The sequence below is a fragment of the Bubalus kerabau genome, chromosome 10, assembly GCF_029407905.1.
Source record: "Bubalus kerabau isolate K-KA32 ecotype Philippines breed swamp buffalo chromosome 10, PCC_UOA_SB_1v2, whole genome shotgun sequence".
In the NCBI taxonomy this organism is placed as follows: Eukaryota; Metazoa; Chordata; class Mammalia; order Artiodactyla; family Bovidae; genus Bubalus; species Bubalus kerabau.
Window position 1 is genome coordinate 20,496,427 of NC_073633.1, and position 14,314 is coordinate 20,510,740.

At 51.1% G+C, this 14,314-nt stretch overlaps 1 protein-coding gene across 1 annotated transcript in view; it reads left to right on the top strand.

The window, feature by feature from the left end:
• Positions 1 to 2,529: 2,529 nt before the first annotated feature.
• Positions 2,530 to 14,314, top strand: part of PAQR5 (progestin and adipoQ receptor family member 5) — a 97,567-nt gene continuing 85,782 nt past the window's right edge. The window contains exon 1 of the mRNA XM_055536845.1: positions 2,530 to 2,675. The gene's annotated coding sequence lies outside the window, so the exon portion shown is untranslated. The remainder of the gene's footprint in view (positions 2,676 to 14,314) is intronic.

Genomic DNA, 14,314 nt, shown 5'->3' on the forward strand with positions numbered 1-14,314 from the left:
ATTCCCTGCTTGTGCTCTTTCCATGATTCCTCACGCCCTCCTGCTGCCTCTCTGGGTAAATGGGGGCCTGTGGATCTCCAGGAATGGCTCACATAGCCCAACAGATGTGCCCTCGAAACCCTCAAGGTCTCCAGGTGTCAGCCAGGCTTTGCAGCCCCTCCTCTCTGCTTGTCCCCACCTCTGCACCTGGGTGCAGCTTCTCTTCCTGCCTAGAATGCTTGTCCTAGGCGCTAGTGCACGCCCCTGTCCTTCCCAGGCTTCCCATTCCCTTGGGAGGCCCAAACCCAGTACCGAGTCCTGAGGTCCTGGTTCAAGTTCCAGCTCTGCTAACTCATTGCTGTGTGACATTGGGCAGGTCACTTCCCCTCTCTGGACCTCCATTTCCTCACTTATGAAACAGGGGAGTTGAACCCAATATTTCCTAAGTTCTTCATATGGTCTAAGTCTAAGCCTTCTAGCCCCTCTCCCCCTGCTCTGCTCTCCCAGAGTCTCACCATCCCCAGGAGCCTCTCATTCTTCCACATCCTTCTCCAAAGGGCTCCCGTTTAATCATTCAGCTAGACCTTAATCTCCCTAAGAGCAGAGGTGGGAATTTGTGGCACTTGCTGACCAGCTGTTCTGCCAAGACATTCTGATCGATTAATCAGTAATCCACTGACCATGTCTCTTTACCTTAGTAAACTCTTATTATGAATCTTATCTAATCTCTTTAGTTTCCCAAGCTGCAAACCAGAGGCCTGCCATGACTGGGAGTCTGGGGGGGTCACCCTTCCTGCTGTCTGTGTATGACGGTGGGGTGGGCTGGGCTGGGTGCCTGTGCCTGCTGCAGTGTCTACAGGGTGGGGATGAGGCCAGCTCTAGGCTTCAAATGCCTCATAACCCATTCAGCCTGCGAAGCCCATCACCGCCATGGCCATCCAAAAAAAACAGCACACACCCTTTGCCTTCCCCCTTCAAAGAACTTCATATCTCATCTGGTCCCTTTGTAAGGCAAAGCCAGGATTGTTTACAAGGGACCTGTTCGAGGCCACTCTGAATTCAACAAAAGCTAGGACTGGCTCTTTGTCAAGCTCTGGTTTGTCCAGGATGACTGCCTGCCTGGTTGTACAGTCACATCACTTTCCCTTCAAGAACTTAAGTCTGAGAGGCCAAGTTAGTACACACCCACCCACCCATCCTCTTACAAGGTATGTAGCCATAGGAAAACCTAATAAGCCAGATGATCAATAGTGTGGTTGAGGATCCATAAAACGGGCCTTGGGCTTCCCGGGTAGCTCAGTTGGTAAAGTATCCACCTCAGGAGACCTCAGTTCCATTCCTGGGCTGGGAAGTTCCCCTGGAGAAGGAATAGGCTACCCACTCCAGTATTCTTGGGCTTCCCTGGTGGCTCAGATGGTGAAGAATCTGCCTGCAGTACCAGAGACTTAGGTTCGATCCCTGTGTTGGGAAGATCCCCTGGAGGAGGGCATGGCAACCCACTCCAATATTCTTGCCTAGAGAATCCCCATGGACAGAGGAGTCTGGTGGGCTACAGTCCATGGGGTTGCAAAGAGTCCAACACAACTGAGAGACGAAGCACAAAAAAGGCCTTAGAGATCATCAACTGCAACCCACTCATCGTAAACTGAGACTCAGAAAGGACAGCAATTTGCCCCAGGTTACAGAACTAAAAGGAGGCTAGAGCCCAGGTCTCTGGACTCCAGGTCCAGTGCTCTTGCCACTGCTTGCACACCTAGCAAACATGGCAAGGAAGGGAGCAGAAGGAGCTCAGAGAGCCTGGGGCCACAGGTGGGATGCTCCTCTACACTAGTCTGGGAGTTGAGAGTTCCTCTGGGAGGAGGAGGGCTTAGGCCGGAAGTGGCTGCAACCTGGGAGTAGCCAGGGAGTCTGGGTGGTGAAGGTGGTCATGGGGGTGGGCTGTGTGTGTGTGTGTGTGTGTGTGTGTTTTCTTTGCCCTGTGTCCCTTTGACTCCTTTCACTGTGTCCGCTGAGTGGCAGAGGTCCAGGTCGAGCACCTTCCAGACCTGAGAAATAGGGGCCTGGGGAAAGGGCGAGGGTGGCAACTCCCCTCTCGCTGGGGCACTCCGAAGACAGCTGGGTGGAACTGACCACAGGGGCTGCGAACGGCCAAGAAACCCTCCCAGCGGGGAGAGGACATTGGTAGGGTGGGGCTGCGGGTGCCCAGTTGTTTTTTCCCTGTGCTCCACCCCATGCATTCTTCTGAAGGGCAGGCTCAGTGGCTCTGCCCTCCAGGAGGCCTCGGGGCTCTCAGGCCTCTGTTCCTAGAAATGGAGGTGGGCGTGGAAGTTGCAGGGGAGATGGGGCCCATGGACACCTCCGACTCCACTTGGGTGCCAGGCTTGGCTCGCGCCTCAGGCTGGCGAGTGGCGGGGCGACCCCTGGGAGGTCACGGAGTCCGACGTGGGTGGCTCTCTGTTAGATGCAGGCCGGGAGATGCCGGCGGTGCCCCGCCTCGGCTCCGCCCCCGCCCGCCCGGCTCCGCCCCCCGCGGGCGGGATGGGCGGGGCCCGCTGGGAGGCGCGCCGACCGCCCAGCCAGGTGCAGCGAGCCGGCGGTCCAGCGGCACACGCGGCAGCGAGGAGTCCAGGTCTCCTCCTGCGAGTCCTGCGTCCCTGCGCCCTTTCTGCTGGATGCCCGGGACCCTCGGAGCCCAGGTAACCGAGGGCAGGACTGCCCCACGACGCGCGTCCTTCCGCCTCCCCGTCCACGCGCACCCCACTTCGGCCGCCGCCCCCTCAGGCTCCCTGGAGCCCGGCGGCGGCTCCCCGGGCGACTCTTGGAAAGTTTACCCCGGGACGGCCCTGCACCAGGCGGCCGTGAAATGCAGCCTCTTTTGCCCCCACTCCTCCGCCCAGGAGCCGATGCGAAGGTGGGACGGCCGCTACCCTGGCACAGGGTCCCTGCTAAGATCCGAGTGAAGTTTGCTTTCTAGCTTTTCCCGTCTCTCGCTCTTATGAGCGTTTGCGTCCCTCCCCCTTGTCCCTCGATTCCTTAAGAAAAATATATATCCTTAGATGGGAACGGCAGAGTTGGCGATTTCTTAAGGGATGTTTACGTTTGTGCTTCCCGCCTCCCCCGGCCAAGATGTATGATAGGAGACTAGGCTGAGCCAGACCGGGTGCGGGTGAGGGGGCAGCCCTCTGCCCGGTTGAGGTGGGGTTCACCGTCAGGGCCCTGAATAACTGGGTGCCCAGCCACGAGGAGTTCCGGGCTTCTATCTTGCCTCCCTCAGGCCACAGCCCTGCTGGGCATCCTCCACGCCCCCCCACCTCCCTTCCCCCGCTCCTCAAGATGATCACTAAGGAGAGAGGGTAGGCAGAGGGATAGAGGATGGGCAGAGGCAGGGATTAGAGCGAGCTCTACAACCCTTGACGATTTGAACAGAACGGCTTCCTCTTGCTTAGGTTTCGAGGAGCGCTCAGCTGTGTGTGAGGAAGAGGGTGAAAGATGGTCCTAACTATGCAGAGGCAGAGAGAACAGGTGGAGGAGGTCAGAGGATCAGAGAGGAGCTAACAGCACTCTCATGGGTGCTTCCCTGAATTCACCCACCACCACCACCCCCGCCCCATTAACCAGTGAGGAAGTAGGTCTTTTTCCATTGTCAGATGAGCAAAAACGGAGGCTCCAAGAGGTTAAGTAATTTGCTGGAGAAAAGTGGTGGACTTGGACCACAAACCACAGTCAGATTGTTGGTTCTCCATTTTGCTGGGCCCCTTATCAGCAAGGGTTCATTTCTTCTCTCCCTCCCTTGAGGTTCTTCCCCTGAAAGGGGTAGGCCCAGAGAAGCACACCTCCAAGAAGAAATAAAATCCGGTCAGGAAGCCCTTCCAAGAGAGGGCAAGCTCCTTGCTAAGCTACATGGTCTGCAGGAGGCAGAGACTTGTTTTGCTCACAGCTATAGCCGGGGTGGCGCTAGTGGTAAAGAACGCGCCTCCCAGTGCAGGAGACTTAAGAAAGCGGGTTGGATCCCTGGTTCGGGAAGGTCCCCTGGAGGAGGGCATGGCAACCCACTGCAGTATTCTTGCCTGGAGAATCCCATGGACAGAGGAGTCTGGCAGGCTATAGTCCATGGGGTCACAAAGAGTCAGACACGACTAAAGTGACTTAGCATACACACACAGCCGTAATACCTGAAAGTGCCCCACAAGAATGGAATGAATTAACCTGAAATAGCAAAGACTCTTTTCCAGCTGATGGATCTTTGCCCTTGTGGAACAGAAAGGATATTCTGATAAGTCAGACCAGAAAGGTGTCCAACGCCATTCCTGAAGGCCCTTGAAATCTTTACCCAACTTGTTTTTTTTTAAGCCAGTGAGCATGTCCATAATCCCATCTGTCTTTCCAGACAGCTGGGCTTTCACTTCACCCTCTGTCCACTTCTGGTTAGGCTAGGAGAAGTAGCAGGTGGTGGGATGCATGTCCAACATGGCCTTGCTCTAGGTTGGAGGCAGAGGGCCTTTGGCCCATCTGTACCAAATCTTACCCATTTCTCCAGGAAATCTTATTTGGAAATGCTAGTCTTCATTTGCTTCTTCCTCTCCTTACCATTCCATGGGGCAACCATGGATTTAGGGAAGAGCACTCAATTTCTTAATCTGTAAAATGGGAACAATAGACTCTGTATGGTTTCATGCAAGAGTATGTAGTCCAAATGGCTCTGTAAGCTGCAAAGCAAACAGGTATTTCCTCACATGTTTGTCTGTTAGCCTGACCTCCCTGGGTGGGCTGTAAATTCCTTCCGGGAAGTGATCACTCATCTTGATGTCCCTCTAAGCACTCCTCATAATGAGCACACAGTAGGTTCACATGAAGTACTTATCAGTCAAAAATAATCTCTAGAGGAAGAGAAATGGCTAAAAATTGGTGAAAAATCACCCCTCTCCAGCCATGTAAGGAGAAAGGATACTCTACAACACAGGGGAGAGTCTAGGAGGGACAGGAAGGGTCTGAGATCCAAGGCTAGCATCGAGTGGAAAGGCAGTGTGTAGCAGACTTTCTATGACAGCGCCCTGAAGACATCTGAAGCTCTGCCAGGAACCCTATAACCTTGGATTCCTTAGCAGACGTGGTGTCTGCTTTGGCTTGAGAACAGACCAGAATACCCAGAGCTGGCCAGTTCTGCTCCTTGGAGAAGGCCACTGAGAGCATAGCTGGGATTCAAGGCCCTGCACTTGGCCTCCACCCCCACCTCACCTACCCCACCCCCACCCTTCACACACAGACCAGTGGTTCCTACACTCATAGGCCGTGCCTGGCTTCCTACTGCCATTCCTGGCTCTTAATGAGAACCCAGTGGAGTAAGAGCTTGAGACCCAGCATATCTCAGTTGGAATAAGCCTTAGATTTCACAGTCTTACACCTCTTCTGTGCTTTCCTTTCCACAGCACTTATTACCGCCTAATATCCTGTATGTTGTTCATTGTTGTTCGCTAAGTCGTGTCTGACTCTTTCCGACCCCATGGGCTGCAGCCCCCCAGGCTTCCCTGTCCTTCACTATCTCCCGGAGTTTGCTAAAACTCACGTCCATTGAGGAAGTGCTGCCATCCAACCATCTCATCCTCTATCACCCCTTCTCCTCTTGCCCTCAGTCTTTCCCATCATCAGGGTCTTTTCCAAAGAGTCAGTTCTTTGTATCAGGTGGCCAAAGTATTGGAACTTCAGCACCAGTCCTTCCAATGAATGTTCAGGGTTGATTTCCTTTAGGATTGACTGATTTGATATCCTGTATATTTCACCTTAAAAATCTTGTTTATCAGCTGTCTTCCCTGTTAGATGATCAGTTCCATGAGGGCAGGGCTTTTAGGCTGTTTTATTCACTACTCTATTTCCAGGAGCGAGAGCAGTGCCCTGTGTGCAGTGGGTGCTTATCTCATATATGTTAAATAAATGAACACATCCAGGCCGCCCTTCCTCATTGTACAGCTGGGGAGACTGAGGCCCAGAGATGAGTGACCTCTTTTTCTTTTTAATTTTTTATTGGAGTATAGTTGCTTTACAGTGTTGTGTTAATTTCTGCCATACAGCAAAGTGAATCAGCTATAGTTTTATATATATCCCCTCTTTTTTGGATCTCCTTCCCATTTAGGTCAGCACAGAGCAGAGTTTCCTGTACTACACAGTAGGTTCTCAGTACTTCTCTGTCTTATACCTGTGTGTGTGCTAAGTCACTTCAGTCGTGTCTGACTCTTTGTGACACCATGGACTGTAGCCCCTCAGGCTCCTCTGACCATGGGATTCTCCAGGCAAGAATACTGCAGTGGGTTGCCATGCTCTCGTCCAGAAGATCTTCCCCACCCAGGGATCGAATCCCCATGTCTCCTGCATTGGCAGCCAGGTTCTTTACCGCTAGTACCACCTGGGAAGCCCATTGTATACACAGTAGTGTATATATGTCAATCTCAATCTCCCAATTCATCCCAGCCTCCCCCTTCCTCCCATACCTTTGTTCTCTATATCTGAGTCTCTATTTCTGCTTTGTAAAATAAGATTGTCTAATAGCATTTTCCTAAATTCTGTATATATGCATTAATAAGTGGCTTGTTTTCCTGACTTAACTCCGTGAGATAGTCTCTAGGTTCATCCACATCTCTGCAAATGGCACAATTGTGTTCCTTTTTATGGCTGAGTAGTATTCCATTGTGTATACGTACCACATCTTCTTTATCCACTCCTCTGTTGACGGACAAGCAGTGACCTCTCGAAGGCAAAGGTGGAGCTTTTCTTGGTTGGATTTGAGTCAATTCTAAGTTGGGTCTCTGTCCCAGGCACCAGGTTGCTAGGGGTGCTTAGGAGCTGCCTCAGCAAGAACCTTCAGGCCAACTGCCTCCAGTTACTCAGAGGGGAGCCCCTAGCCAAATATATCACCATCCACATACAGTGATTTGAGAGAGCCAGATGGGGAGCGCTCCCCATCAGACCCCCATCCCCAAAAGAAACTGCTGCTCTCCAGAGGTGGGCTACGCCTCTGTTAGTGGTGAAAACAGTGCTCTCTCCAGGCAACCTTTTCAAATTCCCCGGGGCCCTGGAGAACCCAAGAGGACCAAAGTCAAGTCGCTGATGGCCCTGGGGAAAGAGATGAAGCTTCAGGTCTGCTGGGGAAGGCTCACAGGCCAGTCTGAGAAGGTGCAACCAGACCTGTGGGCCCAGAAGAGTGAGGACATCATTCTGCTCAGGGTTCCTGGCTCCAAGGCCTCCCTTAGGAATCCAATAAGTGGTTTACCGGAGACTCCAAGAGCTTGAATTTCCGGGATGCTGTGTCGGGACAAGCAGGTTGGAGAAGCTTGGGTGTGTGTGGGTGGGGTGGGTAGGGTAGAAGCTGAAACTTTCTATGGGATAGAAAATATGGGAGATACATCCACACATTCACCAGCACTGAGCAATTTAAATGTCCCGCGCCCCGCCTCATTCTTCCAGCCACTGTTGTTTCTGCAAAGGACTTTTGTCTGTGTTCTAAGGGAAAACTCAAGGCCATGTGGTGTTTATTGGAGGAAAAGACACTGATGGCGAGAAACCCTCCCAAAGAGGTTATTGCAGGAACAGGAGATGAGGTCCCTAGAGGTGTCTGTCCTCTTCACACTCACCGGAAATGTAGACCCTGCCTTTTCTAACTGCTTGGACAAGCAGGGCTGTGTTTTTAGTAATAGTAATAAGCATTCACCGAATGCTAGTTGGGTGCCAGACACCCAACTAGTTCTAAGTGTTCTAAGTGCTTGTCCTAGGTAATCCTTACAACAACCATGAGGTTGAAACTAGATCATCTCCATTTTATAGATGAGGAAACTGAGCCTCAGCAAGGAGCTATAACTTTGGCCAAGATGACAGCTGCGGGGAGAGGGGTAGCAGGATTAGTCTGGCTCCAGACACTGACGCCTCAGCCTCCATACCATGCTACTGCAGTCGGCCACATAGGCCACAGACAGGACAGAGAGCCCGGAGGCCAGGGTGCTGTGCACACACATGGAGACAGGGGAAGCAGAGCCTGTGCAGGCCCCCATATTAGATCGATAGGGAACTTCAGCGTTTCCCCTGCTATTGACCTCCAGGTCTTCTCCCATTAGCATTGTGATTTGCCAAATTAGTTGGAATTGATGTTGGGAGAGGGACTCCAGAAGTTGGGCCTTGAAGGATGTGTAGGAGTTTACCAGCATGTTGGGAAAACTGGGGAGGAATGGAGCAGGGCAGGTAGAGGGAACAATGATAATACTTTGTGAAGAGATGAGTCCGTAATGGTGACTCCTCTTTCCGTGGCCTCTGCAGTTCCCCTGCCCCATTCTTGTCCCTCAGCCACTCCTCATGGGCTCTCTTCCTGTGAAGAAGGGAGACCCTGACATGAGACATAGCTGAGACATTCCTGTTCCTTGCCTCCTCTCTATCACCACCATCGCTACAAGTCTGGTGACTTTCAGCAACAGTGGTGGAAAAGCTTGCCTGTTGGGACGTGTGTGAGTCAGCCTTTCATGAGTAACGGGGTTTCGTCATCGGTACTGTTAGGTGGACCTGCACCCTGGTGTCTGGGCTGTGGTGGGAGACAGTATTGGCTTCCGGGGTAAAAGGGCAAGGGTGACTCTAGGTGTCATTCTGAAATGGCATGGAGGAGCTCACAGGTGTGAGAGATCATTTTTGGCAGCCAGGGAAAAAGCGTTCCTCAAAGCAGTGATCCCAGGCATGGTTTCCACCGTGCCCTGTCCTTCTGCCCACGGTTTATCTTACAGAGTTGTTCCCTCTTCTGGCCTTGACCCCAGGCCAGGACCACCCCAAAGAGCTCTGTGAGGACTTATACAGTAAATTTTACCTAAGCCTCACATGGGCATTTTGCCTGGGCACACTGCAGCCCCTTAAGACATTCTTCCTCTTTGGTTATGTGGGAGCCCTGTGGTCAGGCTGGCCCTGGTGTGATGCATTGGAGTCTGCCAAAGGCACCAAGCCCAGCCATCATGAATTGTCTGGATCTCAGGGTTCTGAGTCCCTCTACTTGGCCAGCTTGCCACCAGTCTTTGTCAGTCACAGGAGTCTTGGGAGCTGAAGGCTGGAGTGGCTGGTGGGGAGCCCTGGAGATTCTAATTCTGACACGATCTGACTCACAGTATGGTTTTGGCCCTGTCCCTCTCTGGGCCCCCGTTTCCTCATCTGTAGAAGAGACAGCTTGGCTGGGATCGGGGACTGTTGACACTGTGGACCAGATACTTCTGTTGCTGCCAGGCTGTCCCGTGCTTTGACAGCAGCCTCTACTTTTTAGATGCCCATAACCACCTCTTGCTTCTTTCTTGACAAACACAAATGTCTCTAGATGTTGCCAATTGACCCCTGGCAGCAGAATCACCTCTAATTGAGAACCATGGGGTTAGATGATCTCTGAAGACCCTCCCAATGATTACCCTCAGGACCAGGAAGACACCTTTCTCTTGCAGCCCCGTTTTGGAAGTGAGGACTGTGTGTGTGTGAGGAACCTGTGTGTGGGATCTCCAAGGGCTTATGGGGGCCGTGTGAGCTCTGAGAACAGGAAAAGTGCTGGGCCCACTGGTCCTCTTGCTGGGATCCAAGGCCAAGGTCTCTTTGCCTCCCAGACCTTGGGTTCCATAAGGAGGCAGGCGTGGGAGAAGCAGGCCTATGGTCGGCCCAGGTACTAAGGTCAGCAGCCTTCCAGCCAGTGACTAATCATCTCTACGTGCCCTGAGGAGTTGGCTCCTCCATGGTCCCCTTTCCTGCTGCCCTGGAAGGGGTCACAGGAAGTGAATCAGCGGCCACTCGCCACGCAGAGGAGGGAAGGCAGAGCACCGGGTATCAGACCCAAGGGCCATGCACTCTTACCCCAGCCCAGACCTGGTTTTATTTTGTTTATTCCTCTTGAGTTAGTTGTTTATTAACCATCCATGGAAGCCCCTTCTGACCTTTTTGCTTCATGGAAGGGTGAAGATTTATCTTCTCTAGGAATGGGAGGAGTTTCTCAATGAGCCTTAGCAGTAAATTGCTGTTCTGAGGGCAACAGGCTGTGAAATTTGGGGTAGTATGAAGCCAGAATGACCGGTCTGGGTTATTCATTCTTCTAATTCTCACTGAAGGATGAGAGACTGCTCTAGATGCTGCAGAAGGAGCAGGGAGTCAGACACAGCCCTCTTCAGCAGAAGCCTTCGGTCTGGGAGGGCAGAGGTCAGTCTGTAATTGCAGTACACAGAGGAGGGTCTGGTCAGCTCCACCCAGGGTGTGAGGTAGGGGATCGGGGATGCTGGATGGGGCTGTGCCTGGGTTTGGGGAGTTAATGGTGGCATACAGGGGATTTCAACAAGAAGAGCTTGGGTGTGAGTTTTGGTTTTTGCCTTTTTTGTGTGTGGTAAAATGTACACACCATATAGCTTAATTTACTATTTTAATCATTTCAAAGTGTGCACTTCAGTGCCATTAAGGACATTCACATTGTTGTACAATCCTCATCATCATCCTACTCTTCACTTTACAAAATCAAAACTCTGTACCCGGTAAGCACTAACCACCCTTTCCCTCCTCCCCCTCTGCCTCTGGTAACCACCATGCTGCTTTCTGGGTACCTCATGTAAGTAGAGTCTTTTTTTTTTTTTTTTTAAGCATAATCTTACAACATAAGGGTTTTTGTGTCTGGCTTCTTTCACTTAGTATTGTGTTTTAAGGTTTATTGGTGTGGTATACATCAGATTTTCTTTCCTTTTGAAGGTAGAATGAGATTCCAGTGTTCAATATACCATATTTTGTTTATCAAAGGACATGGGTCGCTTCCACCTTTAGGCTCTTGACAGTACAGCTGCCATAAACATGAATAGACAAATATCTGTTTGGGTCCCTGCTTTTAGTTCTTTGAGGTATGTCCTCAGAAGTGGAATTGCTGGATTCAATGGAAATGATACATTTCATTTTTTGAGGAACCACCATACCATTGAGGAAGAAGAGTTAGAACTAGATCTTAAGGATGAACATGAGCTTTTCAGGCATCTAAATAGAGGAAGAGGAAGGGAGGGGGACAGGAAGGGGAAGAGGGAAGGGAGGGGGGAGGGCCTGAACTGCGGCAGGAGACAAGTGGCGGTGTTTGTGCCTGGGGCTGGATATGGACCTCGGAGGGTGAAGGGTCTGGGACCAGGCAAGAAACTTGGGCTCCACGCTGTGTTCCGTGAGAAGCACTGAAGGGGGTTTTAATCAGGAAGTGATACAGGTGTGTTGTCATCTGAGATAGGCAGAGCTGAAAGTGATGTCACAGAGGGCCTGGCAGGGAAGGAGGCTTAAGGCAAGCACTGGAGCCTGGTGACTGAGTTGGGTGGAAAGAGCAGGTCTGGAGAGTGGGTGGGCTACACAGGGCACCGGGGTCTGTGCTGGGTGAGTAGTGGTGAGGCTGCTGGATGAACTTAACAGGAGGAGCGACCAGTTTGACAAGATGATGAGGGCATATCCATTGGCTTGAAGGGGCCTGTGGAACCACCTAGGTGGAGACAGGATTTGAGGGGTGTGCAAAACTACGCAGACCTAGGTGCTGCAGCAAAGTGGCAGAGGCTGGTCCAGGGCAGGGAAAGGACCACCATCAGGTGGCACAGAGGATCCCACAAAGTTGGAGGCCAAGACACGGGGAGAGTGCTCTGCAGTACTGCCCATCCCTGCCCTGAGTATTTCATATCTCTCCATATGTTTTCACTACCAAACTCAAGGCTCTGAGCTTGAGGCTGGGCATGGGAATTGGAGATATAGCGATAAATCCAAGCCAGTGACTTTAATTTATTTATTCATCTCTTAAGGCTTAGAAGATGAAACTTGGCCAATACCTTTGCACAGTTAAATATTGACACGATGGTGATAGGTGCTCTTCAAGAGAAATGGAGCATGCTATGAAAGTATGTCATGGACACGTGATTTAACCTAGGGCAGGAGCTCTCACATCTCCACTCCCAACATTCTGGATCAGATATCTCTTTGTTGTGGGAACCGTCTGGAGTGTTGTAGGATGTTTAGCAGCATCCCTGGCCTCTCCCCACATACCCCAACCCCAGTTGTGATCATCAAAAACATCTCTAGACATTGCCAAATGTAAAAAAAAATCACCCTCATTTGAGAGTCATTGGTCTAGGGACTAGGAAAGGTCTCTTGAGGAAGCGGTGTTAATCTGAGTTCTAGAAGATAGATAAGAATCAAGATAAAGCAGGGATGAGGAATGGAGGAGAATATTGAAGGCAGAGGTAACTGGAGTGCAGAGGCCCTGAGGTGGGACGGCTTCCATTAGATGGACGGTAGTGGAGGAGGTGAAGAGTGGCCAGGTTCGAGGGATATGCAGGAGGGAACACAGGCAAGGAAGCCATCCAGGTGTGGAGGATGAAACTGGCTGGAAGCTGGTGAGTTACATTTGGGGCCTGTTGTGTGGGAAACCCCAGGGAGTCATCCAAATGGGGGCCTGAGCTCAGAAGAGAGGTCCAGCTGGAGATGCATGTTTGGGAATGACACACATGTAGATGACAAGCTTAGCCTTGGGTAGACCAGGTGCCCCAGGGGGAGTGTGGCCCGCAAAGTGCAGAGCAGAGAGGAGGGCCTAGAAGTGAGCTCCAGGGGTGCTGGCATTCAGAGACTGGGCCTGGGGAGGCAGCCCAGATACAGAGCAGGGACCTGGGGAGTGGGGTTCTGGGGGAGCCCAAGGATGATGAAGAAGAGGGGACCTGGCCTGCAGTGAGTCGCTGGAGCCTTCAAGTAAGGCGAGGACTGGGGCACGGCCCCTGGATTTAGAGACCAGTGACTTCGTCGTTCTGGGGTTGCGGAGGAAGGGCCAGGAGGGGATGGGGACAGCTGGCAGACAGCCTTTCCACACGTGTCCTCAGAAGGTGAGGAGAGAGCGTAGAAACCAGAAGGAAAGTGCAATAGGGAGTTTTTTGTTTTTTTTGTTTATTGAATCTTGCTTGTTTTGCCCCCATATCCACCTTTTTTTTTTTTAGAAGAAAAATATACATGGTTCAGAATTCAAAAATTGTAAAGATTTCACAGTGAAAAAGTCTCCACACCCATCTCCTTTGGCTTCCCAATGCCCTCTGCTCCTCAGAGGCAACTCCACCAGTTTCTTACATATTCTTCCAGAGACATTTCATGCGCAGATCAGTAAATGCATGTATGATCTGTCCCCAAAAAAGGTAGCAACACTGTATGCATTCTTCTGTCCCTTGGTCTTTTTCCACTTAGCTTGCTCTCTGTTTTTTAAAAACTTTATTTCTTATTTTTGGCTGCACTGGGTCTTTGATGCAGCACATGGGCTTTCTCTAGTTGCAGGGAGTGGAAGCTCCTCGTCGTCATGCTGCGTGGGCTTCTTTTATTGTAGAGCGCGGGCTCGAGGAGCTTGGGCTCAGTAGTTGTAGCTTGCAGGCTTAGTTATCCCCCGGCCTGTGGGATCTTCCTGGACCAGGGATGGAACCCGAGTCCCCTGCATTGGCAGGCAGATTCTTAGCCACTACCACTATGGAAATCCTCCACTTAGCTCTTTGGAGAAGCTTCCAGATAAGTTCATGGAGAGCTTGTCATCCTCCTTTATAGCTAGGTAACATTCCATGATATGGATGGCATGTAGTTTAGTTAACAAATCTCCTGTTTGGGGACATCACAATGTCCCTCTGAATCTTCTTGTGCTTTAGTCATTCTGCCGTGTTAGTGGGTGCATGTGGGAAAAAGTCTCAGAAGTGGCACTGATGAGTCAGAAGCTTTGTGTGGTTTGTGTTTTGAAAGCTATCAGCAGATTGCTCTCCATAGAATTTATAAGAATGTTCGCTCTTATCGGTAGAACACGAGGATGCTCATTTTTCTATATCCTCCAACATAGTGTTACCAGCTTACTGATATTTGCCAATCTGGAAGACAAAGATAGTTTCTTGACATCGTTTTAATTTGCATTTTTCTTGCTCTGAATAAGGCTGAACATGTTTTCATAGATGAGAGCCATGTGCATTTCCATTTCTATGAACTGTCTATTTGTATGTTTTACCCATTTTCTGTGAGGTTATTGGTTCTCTTCTCATGGAATTAGAGGTGATCCTTGTGTATTGGAGAAACTAGTCTTTTGTCTGGAGTATAAAATACAAGCATTTCTCTACCCCCCCCCCCCCCACTCCCCTACACACACAGTTGATCAGGGAAGTTTTTTTGTTTTTGCTGCTATGTTTTCAGAATTATGATGTTCACTGGCTTGGGGGGGGGGGTGGTCCCTGGCTCAGGGGTCCCTGAGGAAGTGTTGGAGTAGGTTCCACATTAGGACCAGGACTGGAAACATCTCTGCTGTGTAACAGGCAGAAGGGCAGGTGGGATGAGGGTG